Below are 15,274 nucleotides of genomic sequence, written 5' to 3'. Positions count from 1 at the left end.
TCTGCTGCCAGGTTGTGTTATAACTCTGAGAACAGCGTCCTAGTCAAATTGGTATGTCTGGCGCTTGAATGAGGCTTTTTGGAATGCGTCCAATCCTTCTGGAGCAGGGGGAAGATCTAAAGCTCGCTGAATGGCCTCTTCAGTTATGGGAACTTGCTTCTGACGGACATAGACAGACTGCATGGTTGGCATGTGAAAATTGGAGTAGAATTCAACTACCCATGAAAGGTTAACCTGCCATGGCTATCTCCATAGGAATCTCCATTGTCTTCGCTCAATGCGGGGCTCAACAAATTCAATAATGTGGGTCGGGAGAATGAGAAGGTGCTCATTGTTATAGTTCCGCTCAGCCAGGATGGGGAACATCTGCTCACAGTAGTGGTTAGTGAACCGCGCAGTGTCCTTTGCTAGAAAGGCTTTCTCTTTTTCATCGACCTTGATGATCCTCTTGATTCGCTTTGTTAAGGGCTTTACTGCTGTTGAAGATGGCTCTGTCACTAGTGCTCTTTTTGTTCCTTTCCTTGCCGGTGGTTTGGGAGTAGCTTTCTCTTTACCCTTCTTGGTGGCCATCCTGAAAAGGGAAAAGGGAAGTAACATGTAAAGCTAAGGGTTATAGCAAGGAAGAGAATAGTACAAGTGATAATCAATGCCAAGGTAAAGAAGGATGACTCTTATCACATGGTCGCGACTCTATGTGATCAGTTCCTTAATGAAAATATAGCAAGGGCATATTCAGGCAAGATGCAAGATGTTTATTGGTATGCCGGAAAAGGCATGAGTAGCATAGATCAAGCATTAATTGCCCAATTTGATTATCAACTCTTTCAAACTAACAATCTGTTTGTATTGACAATTATATTCAATCATATATATATATATATTAGAGTAGTAGAATAGAATAATTTAAAAATAATGCACAATGCCATACGGGCTTTTTCACAAACACTTAGCATGCATGGTAAATATGTTGTTGAAAGTATTAAATTGGACATGCAAACAACCCTTTAAGAAGTAATATTAATTGTCAAACAATTCCTCAATATACTCACAAGCAAAATAGAGAAGAAAACAATCACCCAATTAAATTTCTAACACCAAGTAAAATAATGTAAAAATAAAAAAAAAAGAAAAAGAAAATATAGATAATGAAAGTAAGAAGAAAAAGAAGAAGAAAACATAAATAAAAATAATAATGGAAAAGTAAAAAGGGAAGAAGAAAAGAAAAGAACCTTGATGATGAATGTGAAAAAGAAGGACGGAGAAAGTAAAAAGTGAGAAAGAATAAAGAAGGAAGAAGGAAGAAGGAAGGAGAAAGAATTAAAGAGGGAGAAGAAAAAAATTAGGATTGGGGAAGAAAAGATAAGAATTCTGGCGCAGGTATAGTTAAAATGTGCGTCGCATGCGACGCGTGTGCGTGGAGCACGCGTGTGCGTGGTTTGTGATATTTTCAGGTGACGCGTACGCGTGGGTGACACGTGCGTGTGACCTGAATTGTGCTATTGGCACGAGAGAAGCCTCGCGTACGCACAACTCTCTATTTTATACGCATATTGCCAAATTTTTGGGTGACGCGTGCGCGTGAGAAACGTGCACGCGTGAATGGCCTCATTTTGAAAAATGACGCGGACGCGTGGTGGACGCGGATGCGTGATAGGGCTTGTGCTTCCAATACACTTCCAGCCCCACTCCATCATAACTCTCTGCCATACACCTATTTACGTCGAGTTTGCAAGGTCACGCGTGCGCGTGGGTGACGTGCACGCGTGGAAGGCTGAATTTGCAATTCACGTGGATGCGTGGTAGACGCGTTTGCGTGGGCATGTTTGTGCCTAAGGCATGCCTCCAGCCATGCTCCCGCGTAACTCTCTGCTTCTTTTCTTCTTTGTTTCGAAAGCACCTATGACGCGAACGCGACAGCGACGCTTGCGCGTCGTGTGCTTTTTTTTCATGCAGAATGCAAATGCAAATGCAGACTATATGCAGAGATTATGAGGAGAGTTACTAAGAAAAATAAAGTAGAATAAAATAAAATAAAACTAAGACTAAAATGGAACGATCATACCATGGTGGGTTGTCTCCCACCTAGCACTTTGCTTTTACGTCCTTAAGTTGGACGGTCTTCAAGCTCATTCTGTTTCTGTTGGTGGGTCTTCCAAGAGGAAGACCTCTAGTTCTTTGTGATCCTTCATCTTTTCTCCATGATAAAGCTTTAGGCGATGTCCATTGACCTTGATGAATTTGGAGCTAGAAGGATGATGCAGGTGAAAAACTCCGTATGGCTGTGCCTTCTCTACTCTGTAGGGACCTTCCCATCTTGATATCAGTTTGTCTGGCATTAGCCTCAGTCTGGAGTTATAAAGAAGAACTAACTCCCCTGGTCTAAATTCTCTCCTTTTTATGTGCTTGTCATGGACAGCCTTCATCTTCTCTTTGTATCGCCTGGAGTTGTCATATGCTTCTAGGCGAAGGTTCTCTAATTCTACTAGTTGTAGCTTCCTTTCAGCAGCAGATTCTTCAAAATTCATGTTGCATTCCCTTACAACCCAGAAAGCCTTGTGTTCCACCTCTACTGGAAGGTGGCAAGCATTTCCGTACACTAAGCGGAAGGGGCTCATCCCAATGGGTGTCTTGTATGCTGTTCTATATGCCCAGAGTGCATCTTGTAGCCTGGCACTACAGTCCTTCCTATGAGGCTTTACTATCTTCTCCAGAATGTGTTTAATTTCTCTGTTAGACACTTCTGCTTGTCCATTGTTCTGGGGATGATAAGCTGTTGCTACTTTGTGAACTATCCCATGCTTCTTCAGTAATCCTGTTAGTCTCCTGTTACAAAAGCGAGTGCCTTGATCACTCATGATTGATCATGGTTATCCAAAGCGACAAATAATATGGTTTCTAACAAAGGAAACAACGGTGTTAGCATCATCAGTACGGGTAGGAATTTCTTCCACCCATTTAAAAACATAATCTACACTAACAGTATATAAAGGTAACCACTAGAGTTTGGAAATGGACCCATGAAGTCAATGCCCCAAACATAAAAAATTTCACAGAAAAGCATAATCTGTTGAGGCATCTCATTCCTCTTGGATATATTACCAAACCTTTGGCATGGGGAACAAGATTTACAAAAGGCAACAGCATCTTTAAAAAGAGTAGGCCACCAGAATCCACAGTCTAAAATTTTTCTAGCTGTTCTTTGAGGGCCAAAATGTCCTCCACTCTCAGAAGAGTGGCAGACCTCTAAAATGGACTGGAATTCTGATTGAGGCACACACCTTCTAATTACCTGGTCAGCACCACACCTCCATAAATATGGGTCATCCCATATATAATATTTATACTCGTTTTTCAGCTTGTCTCTCTGATGCTTGGTGAAATTGGGAGGGAAAGTATGGCTAACTAGATAATTAGCTACAGGTGCATACCAAGGAACTACTTCAGATACTACATGCAAACTATCAAATGGAAAAGCATCATTTATAGGAGTTGAGTCATTCTTAATGTGCTCAAGGTGACTCAAGTGGTCTGCCACTAAATTCTGGTTACCACTCCTATCCTTAATTTCTAAATCAAATTCTTGCAGCAGCAGTATCCAACGTATCAACCTTGGTTTGGACTCTTTTTTAGCTAATAAATATTTTAGAGCTGCATGGTCTGAGTACACTACCACCTTAGTACCAAGTAAATAGGCTCAGAATTTATCCAGAGCAAAAATAATAGCAAGAAGCTCTTTTTCAGTGGTGGTGTAATTAGATTGAGCAGCGTCTAAGGTCTTAGACGCATAAGCAATTACGAAAGGATCCTTACCTTCGCGCTGAACCAGCGCTGCTCCCACTGCATGGTTAGAAGCATCACACATAATTTCAAATGGTTGGCTCCAGTCTGGTCCTCTTACAATTGGAGCTTGAGTCAGGGTGATCTTCAGCTTATCAAATGCCTGCATGCAATCTTCACTGAACTCAAACTCAATATTTTTCTGCAACAGTCTGGATAAAGGTAATGCTACCTTACTGAAGTCCTTAATGAATCTCCTGTAGAAACCTACGTGGCCAAGGAACGAACGGACTTCCCTCACGGAGGAGGGGTAAGGTAAACTAGAAATGACATCTGCCTTTGCTGGATCTACAGAAATACCAGTATTAGACACAACATGTCCTAGAACAATCCCTTGTTTTACCATAAAATGACACTTTTCAAAATTCAATACAAGGTTTGAACTAACACACCTGTCTAATACTCTATCTAAACTATCCAAGCAAAGGCTAAATGAATCACCATAAACGCTAAAATTATCCATAAATACTTCCATACAATTCTCAATAAGATCTGAAAAGATACTCATCATGCATCTTTGGAAAGTAGCAGGTGCATTACATAAGCCAAAAGGCATCCTTTTGTATGCATACGTTCCAAAGGGACATGTAAAAGTAGTCTTCTCCTGATCTTCAGGAGCTATATGAATTTGAAAGTAGCATGTATAACCATCTAAAAAGCAGTAATGGGATTTACCTGACAGGCGATCAAGCATCTGATCAATAAATGGCAAAGGGTAATGATCCTTGCGAGTAGCTTGGTTGAGATGCCTATAGTCAATGCAAACCCTCCATGAATTCTGCACTCTAGTTGTCAGGAGCTCTCCATGCTCGTTTTTTACTGTTGTGACTCCAGACTTCTTGGGCACCACTTGAACTGGACTGACCCACTCGCTGTCTGAGATGGGGTAAATGATATCTGCTTCAAGTAGCATGGTCACTTCTTTCTTGACAACTTCTAAGATGGTGGGATTCAATCTTCTTTGGGGTTGACGGACAGGCTTTGATTCTTCTTCTAAATATATTCTGTGCTCACAAACTTGAGGGTTGATGCCTACTATATCCGCCAAGCTCCACCCAATTGCTTTCTTGTGTTTTCTCAGCACACTGAGCAGTTGCTCTTCCTATTGGGAAGTGAGTTCCTTTGCAATGATAACTGGGAACTTCTGATTATCCTCAAGGTATGCATACTTGAGGTGTGGAGGGAGGGGCTTCAATTCTAATTTCTGCTCATGGCTAGGCTCTGGATCATCCGGGGTTAGTGATAATGGCAAAATATCCTCATTGTGTTCAGAGGGTGTCCCCACACTTGGACCTTGCTCCATGTTCTTCACTTCTGCTCCTTCTTGGTGAATTTCAGCTACAGTTTCATCAATGATGTCGCACTGGAAGATAGAATGATCTTCCGGAGGGTGCTTCATAGCTTCATTTAAACTGAAACTCACTGTTCTGCCATCTATCTCAAAGGAGTAAGTTTCTGAGAATGCATCCAGCTTGAACTTCGAAGTCTTCAGGAATGGTCTTCCAAGCAGGATTGATGATGGTCTTCCTGAGTCATTAGGGGGCATTTCCAGGATATAGAAGTCAATGGAAAATGTGAGCCCTTAATGCTCACTAATACATCTTCAGCAATCCCAACTACTGTAATAATGCTTTTATCTGCTAACACAAAACGAGCTACCGACCTTTTTAAGGGAGGGAGCCTCAAAGTATCATATATAGACAATGGCATTATACTAACACACGCTCTTAAATCACACATGCAGTCAAAAAATATTACACCTCCAATGGTACAATTAACCATGCATGGACCTGGATCACTACATTTTTCAGGTATACCTCCCATTAAAGCAGATATAGAACTACCTAAAGAAATAGTTTCTAATTCATTAATTTTATCTTTATGTATGCATAAATCTTTTAGAAACTTTGCATATTTAGGTACTTGCTGAATAACATAAAAAAAGGGAACAGTTACCTCAACCTTTTTAAAAATTTCTACCATTTTGGGATCAAGTTCCATCTGCTTTCTGGACTTTCTTGCAAGGTGTGAAAATGGGATAGGAAGGGCGCCACTTGCAGCTTCTGCATCCTTTGGTGCTCCATTCCTTTGCTGAGCTACTTCTTCTTCAACAATGTCTTGTATTTCTTCTTCCTTTTCAGCATCTTCCACTTCTACCAAATCCTCAGCTGGGGCGTGTACCTGTGGGCTTGGCTCCTCTTGGTTCCTCTCTTGCAGTGTGGTTCCGGACCTCAAAGTGATGGCATTGATGCCACCCTTGGGGTTAGGTAAGGATTGAGAAGGAATTCCACTGGAGCTTGAAGGTTGGTTGGTGGAAGTAGGTAATGAATCTATCCGGATGGCGAGAGCTTGTAAAGTGGCATTCAGACCATTTAGAGTAGAGTTCAGTGTAGTCTGCATGTCTTGTTGTCCTTGTGCAAGAGAACGAAGCATCTCGTCGTTTGATGAGGAATGAGGATAAGTGATCTGAGGGACCTGTTGTTGGTTGTGCTGGGGTCCATGAGACTGCCTTAGGTGAGGAGATCTGTAAGGCTGGTTCTGATTCTACTGTCTGTTGTTGTTATTCCACCTTTGATTTCCTTGGTTGTCTCTGCCTCCTTTATTATAGTTGTCCCTCCAGCCATGGTTAGAATTATCTCTCCAACCTTGGTTGGAGTTGTCCTACCATCCTTGGTTATAGTTCCCACCTTGGTTGTAGTTGCCGCCTTGTTGATTGTATCCTTGATTCGGGCGGTCATAGAAGTTATGAGTAGCTGCCATAGTGTTGTCTTCTGGTTAGAGCTGCGGGCACTCATCAGTATAATGACTATAATTAGCATAGATTCCGTATACTTTTTGGGGAACTAACTGTTGGCATTGTTGTGGTGGGGAAGGCTGAGTTTGTTGTTGATTCAATTGCATCTGCTTTAGTAGGTTGGTCATTTCACATATACTCTGTGTAAGGGCAGTAGTCTCAGTGCTAGAGGAAACCTCTGCAACAGCCTTTGAGTGGTTATTCCTGTGCCTGTGATTCCTAGTTGACTCAGCTAAGTCGCTGATCAGTTGCCATGTTTCATCTGCGGTCTTGTACTTTTTCAGAGAACCATTACTAGCACCATCTAATATAGTTTTATCCCGAGGTTTCATGCCTTGAGTGAAGTAGCTGATCAACACTAGCCTGTCAATCATGTGATGGAGGCATGCGTCCAGAAGGTTCTTAAAGCGCTCCCAGTACTCATAGAGAGTTTCTGATTCACCTTGAACAATGTAGGAGATCTCTTTCCTCAGTCTATCTGTAACTTCAACTGGAAAGTATTTTTCCAAAAATTCTCTCCTGAGCATATCCCAGTTGGTAACAGTTGCTTCAAGTTGGGAGTAGTACCACTCCCTCGCCTTTCCTTCAAGAGAAAACAGGAAGACGGTTAACAGAATAGAAGTTTCATTTGCACCATGATGCCTAACAGTAGAACAGGCTGTCTGAAAGTCCCTTAGGTGCTTGATAGGCTCCTGAGCAGGTAAGCCATGAAACTTGGGCATCAAGTTGATTAGTGCAGTCTTCAGCTCAAAATCTGCAGCCAGAGTTGGATGATGCACTTGATACGGCTGCAGTGTAAAATCTAGGGCTCCAGCTTCCTGGAGAGTGATCCTCCTAGGTGCTGCCATGTTATCTGCACGTGAATCAACTGAATCGGTAGTAAAAGAGCTTATTTCGCTCTCAGATGGCGGTTCAAATTCACCCTCAGATGAGACTGGTGAATCGATAACAATCACTTCACCACCCTCAGAGGCTAACCGACGCCGAGCTCGCCTAATACGTGAAATAGTTCTTTCAATTTCAGGATCAAATGCGGCTAAGCTCGGATCAGGTAGTGAACGCGTCATTCAATGAAAGAAACATATAGCTCATGGTAATAAAATAAAAATAAAATATGCAAATAAAAATAAAAAAATTTACACTAATTAATAATTTAGCACACAATTGCAACTCCCCGGCAATGGCGCCAAAAATTGATGTGTGGCATAAGTCGGCTAATTTAGAAATCAAATTAGAAATTATGTTGCGAGTATAGCTCTTAACCAGCTAAAATCTGCCTCATCAATTTAGAAAGGTGTAACAAAAATTAGAATAAAAATACTTGGAGTATGAGTCCCAGGTCGTCTCACAACGAGTTGCAAGAAAGGGTGCTAATTTATTAATCAGGAGTTTTCCAAGAGATTTTGAGAGTTGAATGACAGAAAAATAAATAATAGTAATTTAGTGCAATGAAAATTAAAAGGAATTTATATTATTTAAATTAAAAAGCCTTGACTGGGGGAATGATTAATTGGAAGTTCTATCCTTGTTGGAATTCTCTCAAGTGTAGTATAAAAAGGTTGTTATTTTCACTTAGTTAACCCTTACTAAATAAAGGAAAGTCAAGTGATTGACCTAACTCTTATTTGCAAATCCTAGTCCTCTCCCTTGGGAAGGTCTAGCGTTAGTAAATACAGAATTAGCCAACAACTTCCAATTTAACTAATCACTTGAGCATTCCAATTCAAGTGTCTCTTCTTAATCAACCCCCATGTCAAGTAGGGAATCTACTTCATTGACATGAATATAACGCTCAATAAAATATAAGAAGAAGACATGATAAATTAAATAAAATAGGGATTGAAAATTAATTAAAAATAAAAGTAATCCTTTGCATTAATAAATCCAAAATAATCCAATTACCACTCTAAACAAGAATTATGAATATGGAATAAATAAATAGGAAATAAGGAAACAAACTAGAATAGTATCTTCAATGGAGGTGATGACTCTTCAATATCCAAAAGCAAAAGCATAAAACTAATAAACTATTAATGTAAAGAAAACCTAGAGGAAGAGTAATTTCTCTCTAGATTCACATCTAAAACTAAAAACTATCCTAATGAGAATGTGTTGAGTCTCTGCACGTTCCCTGGCTCTAATCTGTGTTTCTGGGACGGAAACTGGGTCAAAACTTGGCCCGAAATCGCCCCCAACATTTTCTGTTATTTCTACAGATCGCGCATGTCACGCGTACGCGTCAGTCGCGCGTGCGCGTCATTCGGTGAATTTTCTTGTCACGCTTACGCGTCATTCACGCGTGCGCGTCTTTTGTGCAACTCCAATCCACGCGTGCGCGTCAGGCACGCGCATGCGTCGCTGTAATTTTCTCCATATTGCGCGTACACATGAGCCATGTGTGCGCATTGATGCTCGCTGGTCATCTCCTTGGTTTCTTGTGTTCCTTCCATTTTTTGCAAACTTCCTCTCCATTCTCTAAGCCATTCCTGCCCTATGAAGCCTGAAACACTTAACACACGGATCACGGCATCGAATGGTATAAAGGAGAATTAAAATACACAAATTAAAGTTTCTTAGGAAGCAAGTTTTCAACCATAGAACAAAACTAGGAAGGAATTGTAAAATCATTCAATTTATATGAATAAGTGGGTAAAGACTTGATGAAACCACTTAATTGAACATAAAATAAACCATAAAATAGTGATTTATCAGTCATTCTTTTGGAAAATGTTCACAGGTTGTGCTCGTATCAAATGGTATGCTTGTTTGACTTGGTAAATTCCAAATTTGCTAGTCTTCCAGTAAAAAAGTATCTTTGTTTTCTTGAATATCAATTGATAGAGCTAGAATTTGGGTAGTTTCAAAAGGTAGAAAGATACCCCTTATGAGATTCTAGTTCCATGTTTTGTCTGTTTGATCAATTAAACTATCAACAGTAGCGTCGGGATAAAAACTTTGATAAATTGCTCCATACCTAGAAACCATTTTAGTTAGGCAGACATGGATCTTTCGATATTCTGATTGATTGTCTTGTTTCTACTTTCCAAAGACCTCCTAACTCAAAGACCCATTTGGCTCCCCATATACTTCTCCAAGTATAACTAGGATTGTAGCCAAGAGCTGTATCAGTGAACTATTTTCGTCGGTAATACTTGGCCTATTGTGTTATTACTACTTAGAAGTTGGTTTGTTAAGAAGCCTCCAGCCTTGTTTGACCAAGACTGCCTGATTAAAAGCCTCAAAACTTTTGAAACCTAAGCATCCACTATCCTTTGATCTAGTCATTTTGTTCGAAGCTACCCAGTGAATTTTTTGTTCTCCATTGTAGCTTCCACAATAAAAACTATAAATCAGCTCTCCAAGTGATTGCATAAGCTTTTTGGTAGTTGAAAACAACCCATAATATAAGAAGGTATCGATTGGGCCACTGATTTTATTAGTACTTCTTTGGCGACTTTAGATAGAGTATGCTTGACGATCGGTTTTTCTCTATCGGTAAAGAAATATAAAAATATGATCGCGTTATGGATATAGCTTCTAAACCAACAGAAAATTCTTTCGTACAAATGTTTGGTTGTCACAAGTAACAAACCCCTTAAAAATTGATAACCAAAGTATTTAAACCTCGGGTCGTCTTCTCAAGGAACTGCAGGGAGGTGTTCTTATTATTGGTTATGAGTTTTGTAAATTGGGGGTTTTGAGAGTAAGGAACAAGTAATTTAGATGATAAATAAAATAAATAAATAACTGTAAAATAAACTCTTGGCAAGGTATGAAAATTCGGAAGTCCTATCCTAGTTATCCTTATCAATGGTGATGAGAATTATATTTTGCTCCCACTAAGTCAACCTCTAACTATGAAGGTAAGTCAAGTGGATAAATCAATTTAACACCTAAAGTCCTAGTCAATTTCCTAAGGAAAGACTAGAGTTGTAGGAATTTAGATCAATCAGCAAAGATAACAATTATCAATCACGATGAGTTTGACAACTCAAGAGTTACCAATTAATCAATTTAAGCCAAGAATATAAAAAGCTAAATAAGAATCATAAATCTGAAATACCTCAGTTTATATTAAATAAAGAAAATCCTAACATGAATGGTTCATAAGCCAATTTGGCAACATAAGTAATTAAATGAGAGCATTAAAGTATCTGAAAGTAAAACAGAAATATAAAGTAAAAGAAATATTGAACCTGATGAAGAGTTGAAATCCTAAATTGAAATAATAAGAAATTCTAATCCTAAAACCTAAGAGAGAGGAGAGAACCTCTCTCTCTAAAAACTACATCTAAACTGTGAAAAGTGAATAATTGGAGACTCTCTTTGAATGGATGCATTTCCCCACTTTATAACCTCTAATCTGTGCTTTCTGAACTTGGATCTGGGCCAAAAAGGGATTCAGAAATTGCTGGGAGCGTTTTCTGCAGTTTCTGGTGCGTGGCATCTGTCACGCGTCCGCGTGGGTCACGCGGTCGCGTCATCTGGAGTTTTCCTTATCACGCGTTCGCTTCGGTCATGCGTACGCGTCATTTGTGTTCTGCTCAAGGCGTGCGTCCGTGTTGGTCACGCGTTCGCGTCACTGCCTTTTGCGCTAGGCATGCGGCCGCGTCGTCCATGCGTTCGCGTCGCTACCAGTTTCTTCAAAAACTCCATTTTATGCTTTCCTTCCATTTTTATATGTTTCCTTTCCATCCTTTAAATCATTCCTGCCTTAGGAGATCTGAAAATACTCAACACACAAATCACGGCATCGAATGGTAATAAAAGGTAATTAAAATAATTATTTAAAGCATAGGAAACATGTTTTTCACATATATCACATAATAAGGAAGGGAGAGTAAAACCATGCAATTTCACATGAATAAGTGGGTGAAGGATTGAATAAATCACTTAAATTGAGCACAAAATATATCATAAAATATGGGTTTATCAACCTCCCCACACTTAAACAATAGCCTGTCCTCATGCTAAATCCAAGATAAAGAGTAAGGTAAAGTGGTGGAATTTCATGCAATGCATTCTATTCTAAATGCAACTACCTAAATGAATCATGCAATTCTAATTGTTATTATTCACTTGTATACAAAACTTACATGTAGTTAAATTAACTCATATCCTCAAGGAATTATATATGCATAGCCAAACCTTAGATAATGTTTAAAGCACTTTTACAATTGAGATGGGTAAAAATATTTCACAAACTTGCAAGACAATTAACAATTTAAGCAGAGATATATGGTGATTGAGCTATTGAACCCTCACTGGATTTTGTGTTTACTCTCTAGTCACTCAGTGTTTATTGGGTTAATCACTCTATTCTTTTTCTATCCTTACTTTCTATAACTTTGTTCTTCATCTAACCAATCAACAATTATAGAATACAGACATACAAAAATCATGAGGTCTTTTTCAAGGTTGTAATGGGGCCAAGGTAAAGGTAAGGGTATATGTATAAGGCTAAGTGAGCTAATAAGTGAATCCTTGATTAGTCTAAGATCTCACCTAACATACATACTATATATAATTTTAAAGTTCCTTAACCTAATTGCCCAAATTTTTCCACTTTGTACTGCAGACTCATGCATTAAATTTTAATTTTGTCTCATGTGCATTGATTCTCTTTATTTTGCAATCGGGAAATTTTTGTATATTCCCTTATTTAAATACTGAAAATGTAAATAACTTTTTTTTTTAAATCAATGCACATGGTAATTCAATTGTTTTGATTTCACATGAGCATGTTTCCCAAATTTTGTTTTTGAAACAACTTATTCTTTTTAAATTCCTACTTTGTTCCTATCATCCCATGTTCCCATAAAATTCCCCACACTTAAATATTACACAATATCTATCTTAAGCTAACCAAGGATTCAACTTGGATTTTTATTTTGTTTTTTTGCTTAAGGCTAGTAATGTGGTTTATAGAGCAAGAGGGGATTAAAAAAGCTCAAAGGGGCTAACAAGGGTGATGTAAAAGGTAGGCTAATTTGGAATAAGTGAGGAAAAATTCAAATGATGGCCTCAATCATCTCTTGGTATGTATCTATATTCTATAATTGGATATATAGATTAAAATAAAGTAAAGAACATCAGAATGAAAGAGAAGGGTAAAACACACAGGAATGAAAATTATGGTTTGAATGTAACCATACAATTAAGCTCAAGACTCACAGGCTGTGTGTTCTCCAGCTCAAAAATCATATATCAGTTATGTATGCATGCAAGTAAACATTAAGAGTTCCCATTATTCTCAATGTAAATCTTAGGGTGGCCCTTAAAATCTTAGTGTTGTTCCTTGATGAAATGTTGTTAACTAACTAACATGTAATGTTATATATACAAGGTGTGTGGATTGTTTTAATTTACTATGATTTCTAGTTTACTCCTTTTATTTTCAATTAAATCAAACTATCATATGCTAAAAGGGTAAACTATACTAATGAATCCACATATTCTATAACTAATAAGTTTAGAATTGAAAACTAAACTAAATGTCTAAAATATGAACTAAAGTACAAAATACGGAAATAAAGTAAAAATACAGCAAAAGAACAATGTGCAAGTACTGAAAAATAAAAATAAAAATAAAAATACAGGAAAATAACAAAATAAGATAAAAGAGTCTGTAGTGGTTCACCAAAAAGATACGCCAGGGATGGCGACCTCCCCACACTTAAAATAAAGCATCGTCCTTGATGCTCACTCAAGCTGGGTGTGAAGGAGTGTCATCACTGGAAGGATGGGCTGCTGGAGTCTCTGTGGTGGCCTGAGGGTCTGCAGACTGGATGAGGGTAGGAGGATCTGTCTACTGCAGGGGAGGTGCTGACTGGAGAGAAATCTCTGGGTCTGCGGCCTGAATCTGATGTGGCTCCTCTTGCTGTGGCACAGCCTGCTCTGGTCCTGCCTGCTCAGCCTGGGCATGTGGATGGATCTCATCCTCATGCTCGTCCGCCTCCTCCTCGGATGGCTCTGATGGTGTGTCAAGCTCAGAGGGGATGTCGCCACCAGATCGGATCATCAACTTGAGGTGCTCATAGCGTCGCTTGTTGCGACGCTCAGATCTCTCATATCGCCGCCGGTTGCGGCGCTCCATCTGGTCCAGCTGCTGAAATAAGCAGTGCACGAGGTGGTAAACGGGCTCTGAGGCAGGTGGAGGTGTAGTGGTGGTAGCTGGGGCAGCATTAGATGAAGAAGGGGCAGTTGAAGGTGTGGCTGTCTCATCAGAAGCGGTGAGGAATGGGGGTCTGTAACCCAAAGCCTGAAATTTTCTGCTGTGAGGGATAATCTTCTTACAGTCTGCAGCAGGTGGCTTCTCATCAGCCAGCTCCCAAGGCACGTCAGCTCGGCGGCCGAGCTGGGTAATCAGATATGGGAAAGGAAGAGTGCCTCTGACATGGACCCTGGCCATGTAATACCGGATGAATCGTGGAAGATACAGGTCCTTACCCTCCATCACACACCAGAGGAGGGTGATTATAGCAGCATGCAGCTCCGTCTCATGAGTGCTCGGCATAACAAAGTTGCTCAGGATCTGGTGTCAGAGCCGAGCCTCATCATTCAGATACATCAGCTTGATTCCCTTATGCATTGCTGTGTTCTTTCCCATGACCCATGGGACAGTAGGATCAAGGGCTATCCTCTGCTTGACAGCATCCCAGTCAAATCTCAGAAAGCGCATGTCCTCTTCAGCCTTTTGGTAACCGTCAGGCTAATCTGATTTAGGCTGAAGGTGGAGGATGTCCTCAATGGCTTCCTCAGTGACCAGTATCTGTTTCCCTCTCAGGTGCACTGCATCCAGGGTAGTCTTGAAATAGTTGCAGTAAAACTACTTAGTAGTAGTTGGACAATAGGAACGAACTTAAACTCAACTAATAAGAAATTTAAACACTTAAAGAACAATGGATCCTTTGTAAATAGTACGGTGAATGAAATTGAAAGAAAGAGGATTGAGTGAGGAAAGGTGAAAGATTGGAGAAAAAGTGAAAATTGGTGAAAATTGAAAGATTGAAGAGGGAAACGAAAAATTGATTGAGAAAGTTGAAAAATTGAGTACCGTACTAATAACAAAGAGGATTAATTGTCCATAAGATGAATATTATATAAAACCTAATACTAAAAAGTAGAGTCTAAAAATTGAGGCTTTGTTAGGTTTTACATGTAAATAAATTGAGTAAAGTAATAAGATGACGAGAAAACGGTGATACATGAAGATAACAATAATAAGATAAACGGATGAACAAAAGGACGAAAACAAGAAGTTAATATAGGACCTTAAAAACGAAAAGTCCTACAGACTGGGAGTCGCTTTTCCTTTTCCGTTTCGGTGGTGACCATTTTCCTTTTCTCCACTTAGGAGATACAGATAGAACCTGTAATACGTACTACTGAGGACCTCTCTTTTCGTGAAATGGGGTGTCCTCTTCCGACTGGTCGAGGAGGGACGGTTACTAGGTCAATTTAAACGTTTGTCTATGACACTCGACTTCATAGGTTACAAACGGTGGAGGTCTTTGGACATGGACCTCTCTTGAGACTTTTAAGGTCTTCTTGATGTCGTCATTGGAGGCTAGTCTAGTTTGTCTCTCCGACCAAGAAGAACCTATCTTTGAACTGTCTCCAGTTAAGAAGGACCCAGTCTCT

This window comes from Arachis ipaensis, chromosome B04 (genome assembly GCF_000816755.2).
Source record: "Arachis ipaensis cultivar K30076 chromosome B04, Araip1.1, whole genome shotgun sequence".
Classification (NCBI taxonomy): Eukaryota; Viridiplantae; Streptophyta; class Magnoliopsida; order Fabales; family Fabaceae; genus Arachis; species Arachis ipaensis.
The sequence above is the reverse complement of the archived record's forward strand: the minus strand, read 5'-3'. Positions refer to the sequence as shown.